The following is a 5,785-nucleotide window of genomic DNA, read 5'->3' as shown; positions in this document are numbered from 1 at the left end:
TGGCTTTGGAGCCTGTCCTGGAACTAGCTCTGTAGACCAGGCTGGTCTCGAACTCACAGAGATCCGCCTGCCTCTGCCTCCCGAGTACAAGACCACAGGTTTTTATTATTTTACTGAACCAACAGTTCTACCTCTTCACCAAATGGCAAGAACAAGGAACCTCTGCAGGGTAGAACTGGCAGGATGTGCAGAAGGTAACAAAGAGCAGTCCCTACAACTGGAGCACCAGAGCAGGTAATGGCATGGCATAACCAGAGGGCAGAGGAACTACAAATACCAAGAGGACAGACAAAAGCTGACAGGGTGTGCTCACAAGCTAAGAGGTCATCCTGTCACCACACTTGCATCAGAGGACACTTGCACAAGCACCAATGGTTCACTAGAATAATGTGACTAGTACAGAAAACAGATATCTCTTCCCACTGAAATGCCTGCAGTAAATTCTGGGCTCTAAATTTGGTCAAGTAATCTATGATCAATTTCTGGAGGACCCCTAGAAAGAAAGACAAGTACTTCAAAAGCTCTGAGTACCCACTCACCACCTTTCCACTTGTTATAGCTTTCTTTTTTAGCACAACAGCTTCCATCAATAAAATTAAATGAGGAAGAAACCTCCAACAAAGCTTTGTCAAAGCCAACAAACTCAGCCAGCATATTTCATAACAGTAGAGATGGAAGGACAAGGCAAGGAATATTTACAAGAACACCAGGAACTTGAACTTGCCCCCCTGTATCTTTCAGTATAAAAGAAACTCAAAAAGTGAATTATGTTCAAGGCCTCCCGAAACTACCGACCTGGAGAATCCAGCCGGGGATTGTGTCCAAGTAAAAACGCTATACTATCGATTGCTGTAGACCACGGCAACTCCCCAACCCATGAGTTTAACAGGAAGAGTCTGTGTTTTCTGAATTACTGGCAATCAATACATTTTAATAACACTTAATCAACTCCAAAAAACAGAGTTAAATTAATATAAATACATAAATACTATCTTGAACATACATATCTGAAGTCAGCAAATACTTTTTCAACTGAAGTATATATATATATATATATTCCAAAACTATAAACCCTTATCCATACCTAAAGACAGAGGATACCTAAGAAGACTGAGTGTTTCAGTGTTGACATCTTCATTAAAATCTTACAATAGTTTACTTTCTTGAATGTAAATACGATGGGGGGGTGCTCTATGAAAAGCAAGCAGAAAGGAGGTACAGCAAAGGCTATACTTCAAATTCCCCTTACGTAGTTTGAGCCTACAAATTTATTCTAGATCTGGTATTGGCATTTCAAAAGGACAGGTTCCACAGAGCAGTCTAGTATCAGCAAGGCAGCTACAAAGTGATATATATATATATATATATATGTATATATATATATATATATATATATCCACCTTCACTTTCCTATCATCAGAATGGGATCAGAATGGGACAGAATGGGTAGAACTTTCAGGTCACTTCTAGGACATCCCTTTATATCAACATCACGACAATCTCCTCACAATCATTATTAACTAACTCATGTCACAGAGCTGAAGTCTGGGAAAGACACAATGAGAAGAGCCAGAGTCAAAAATAACAAATGGATGGGAACTGTCTGATAAAGACAAGAGGTAGGAGGCCAAAGAGAGAGGCTTCTACCTCCTGGCCGCAAAAGTAACAGCAAAATCAGCAGAAACGCCTGCTGGTGGGGCTCCTTAGTTCACAATCAGTCCTGCTACTTTCAGGAAGGAAGAACAGCACTACCCAGGAACCAAAGGGACTTTGTTAAAAACCTCTGGGGTTGATTCAGGGTAGGCCAAGGATAATAATGCCAATGCCATGAGGCCTGTCCAGTAAGTGCGGTCTAATCATTGCAGTCCTCAACTTTTCAGAAATCCTACAGAGCTACACAGTTTTGAAATTTTACCATTAAATAATTCTTTCTTGGGGCCAGTAATATAGCTCAGTCAGTCAGTAAAGCACTTTCCACCAATCCTGATGGACCAGAATTTGAGCTCAGCAAGTGTAGCAGGGTTTCTTTAAACATCTAGCCCCCAAATCATGACTTGGAGACTTACTCTTAATTATGAATGTTTGACCTTAACTTAGGCTTGTTTTTAGCTAGGTTTTATTCCTTTAACTTAAATTAACCCATTTCTGTTCATCTATGTGTTGCCCTGAGGCGCGTTTACCTCATCTACATACTGTCTATCCTGCTTTTTCCTGATTCCGGCTGGCTGGTTGGCTGGCTGGCTCCTCCCCCCACCTTTCTTCCCAGCAGCCTTGCCTAGCCTTCCTGTCTAACTATTGGCAGTTCAGCTTTCTATCAGACCACTCAGGTGCCTCAGGCAGGCAAGGTAAAAGAGCAACACATCTTTACATAATTAAACAAATGCAGCATAAACAAAAGCAACACACCTTTATATAGTTAAAAAGATGTAACACACTGTGACATAGTTAAACAATTATTCTACAACACAAGCAAAGGTAATACATTTTTACTTTATTCAACTAATATTCTAGGCTAGGTGGTGGTGGCACACATCTTTAATCCCAGAGGAAGGCAGAGGAAGGCTGTTTTCTGTGAGTTCAAGGCCAGCCACAAGAAGCAAGTTGTCCCCTCACCTACCCATGTCTCCCCCTACCATATAAATAAATGTTTAAAGGGGGGAGGGGAGGGAGCCTGGGCTAGAGGCTAGAGAGTTGGCTAGGCTAGCTACTTGAGAGCAAACACTGCTCTTAATGGACTCTAGATTAGTTCCCAGCATCATGACAGTGTCTCACAACCACCTGTAACTCCAACTCCAGCAGGTTCCAGCATCCTCTTTGGGCCTCCAAAGGCTTAGCACGCACTCTCATGCATGTAAGCCTGTGTGTGCACTCATGTGCACGCATGCACTAGTCTTTAAAAAACAATCCCTAGGGCTGGAGAAATGGCTCAGTGGTTAAGAACACAGACTGTTCTTCCAGAGGACCCAGGTTTGATTCCCACATCCTTATGGTATTCACAACTCTCTATATAACTACAGTTCCGGGGATCCAATGCACTCTTCTGGTTTCCAAGAAGTTGGTACATACACAAACACACATGCAAGGAGAACCAAAACACATAAAATTTAAAATTTTAAGAACAAAATTTAAATAAAAAATAATTCAGGCTGGAGAGACGGCTCAGTGGTTAATCACACAGGATGCTCTTCCAAAGGACCTGGGTTAAATTGCCAGCACCCACATGGCAGATTAAAATTGTCAATAGCTCCAGTTTCAGGGAATCTAATACTCTCTTACCAATGCATTAATTAAATGCAATATGTAAATAAAATTAAATAAATTTAAAAAAATAAAATGACATCTTATTATAAAGAAATATATGAATGAAGGAATGAATGAATATAAGAAATTCCTATCTTCAACATTACAAATAAGACTAGGGGTGTAGTTGAGTGGTAGAGTATTTGTTAGTATCCACAGAGCCCTGTGTCTTACTCCCAGTATTTCAAGAGGGAAAGTTATATTCATACAATTATTTTTTACACAAATTTTATATATATACATACACAATCATATGCACATAAGAATGATATACTAGCTCGTAACTGTATATTACATTTAAATAATGTCAAAACCTTTCAACTCTTAGGAAAAATAAAAAATGTCATATGTGCTTTCAAATGCATCTCCAGAAGTGAAATTTCTTCCTTAGTACATATACAAAAAATATAAATTAAAAAAGAACCCTGGCTCACAGATAAGTCTGTTATCATCAGACAACTCAGTTCAACATAAAGGCACATAAAGCTCCAGCTGTTTAAGGATACAAGGAGTTAGAGGTATCTATAAATTGTTACATGAATTAAAATGCTGTCCCAGGGGTCAGTTCAGTCAGTAAAGTGCTTTTGTACCCATATAAAAACTGGGTGCACCAGCATACTTCCACCACTGGGAAGTAGATACAGGTGGCTCTTGGGGCTTTCTGGCCTGCCACTCTAGCCAGTGAGTTCCAGGCTAAATGACAAAACTGCTCCCAAAGAGCTGGAAGACACCACACCAAAAGCTAACTTCTGATCTGATCCCCATATACATTAATTGTTTACTTAAATTTTTTATTTATATGTGGGAGGCATGTGGATGCCAGAGGACAACTTGCTGAAGGCAATTCCCTTTCTATCACATGTTTTACAGGGACCTGGTCCATCAGCTCAGTTGCAAGCACCCTTATTTGCTAAGTCATCCTGCTGACCCTAAAAAAAAGGAGAATTTAATGGTAGAATGCTGTCATTTTCAAAACTGTTTACTTCTATAGGATCTGGAAAGTGAGCTGTGATGATCAGGGTTTACACATGAATACACAAAACAAAGATTAATTTTTAAAAATCCATAATAAGATAACATTGGCAAAGCCTGAGTTCAATACACACACACACATACACAAGTTTAAGAGAAAGATGGGTATCAAGAGAAATGACTGCAGTTCTGATCATCAACTCTAACCATGAACTGAGCTAAAACGGTACTGCCTAAAAGTAACACTGCTATTTCTAAATGTCCTTGGCAATTAAATATTCAGAAAGTCAGTGAAGACTCAAGAAAGCAGAAAAAAATTAACTTGTTTACAGCTAACCATTCATCAGATACAGCCATGAAAAACGCCAGAAGCATCCACCTTGGCCCTACAGAGGAAAACTCGAGTAAGAGTTTTCCGAGACTGTATTCACTAGGTTAAATTATAAGGAGTAACCTCCCTGAAGGAGAAGCGACAGTCCACAACTACATGAGTATACAATACAGAGAATTGAAATCTGACTCTAATTCAAGGAATGCTATGCCTTCCACAACATCAGCATATCAAAGACAGAAACGTTAAAACTATAAAAATAATCAAGTCATTTGATATTTTTCAAGAGTAACTGAATGCTCAAAGAAGTCCAAATGCATTCCAATAGGAACATAATCTGATCCCCAGGCTTAACCTCTCTGAAATGAAGTAGAATCCTCCAAATCAGCAAATGACAAAATAAATATCCTTTGTAACAACAAAGGAAACAGAGCAAAGCGCTCTAACCTTCTAGCAAGAACAAAAATTTTATATCAATATGTTCACAACATAGCTCTACACAAAAACCATGAACTAATTAAAACTGCTGCCTTAGATCTCAAGCTGTCTGGCCAGCAACCCTGCCCAAACTGAACTGCTGCAGACCAGCAGAAGCAACTACAGCAGTATCAAAACAACCGTGGCATCTCATCTTCTATCTTTCATGGTTGACTTATGAACTGACTGGTGGTAAAATGATTTGTGAATATGCCAGTTTAGGAATACAAAACAAAAAATGGAAGCATAAAATTCATGAATGAAAATGCTGACATCATAGCTCAGCTCTCAGAGCAGGGGGATACAAGGAAGTGTGTGTGCATTTATCTTCTGGAACGTTAAATCAACAAAGTCACTTAGCAAAGAAGGTTCACAAAACAGCCCTTCCCTGCTCAGAATGAAGGGAGAGGACAACAGAAAAACCATTTTAGCTTTAGCCCAGAAATGACATGCATATGGTACAGACAAGCACCGCTTATGAGTGAGTGAACTATTTCAGGTTATTAGAGTTAGTACTAGCATGTTGTAAAGGGGTGTGCGTGCGTGTGTGCGTGCATGCGTGCGTGCATAGGTGTTTAAATAAGCACGATTTAATCTCCGTCCCCATCATAAACCGTTTTCCCACTTGGGGCTGAAGAAATGGAGAGCATTTGCTGTTCTTCCAGAGGACAAAAGTGGGGTTCCTAGCATCCACAATAGGCAGCT

Source organism: Microtus ochrogaster, chromosome 10 (assembly GCF_000317375.1).
Source record: "Microtus ochrogaster isolate Prairie Vole_2 chromosome 10, MicOch1.0, whole genome shotgun sequence".
Classification (NCBI taxonomy): Eukaryota; Metazoa; Chordata; class Mammalia; order Rodentia; family Cricetidae; genus Microtus; species Microtus ochrogaster.
This window is presented reverse-complemented; position numbering follows the sequence as displayed.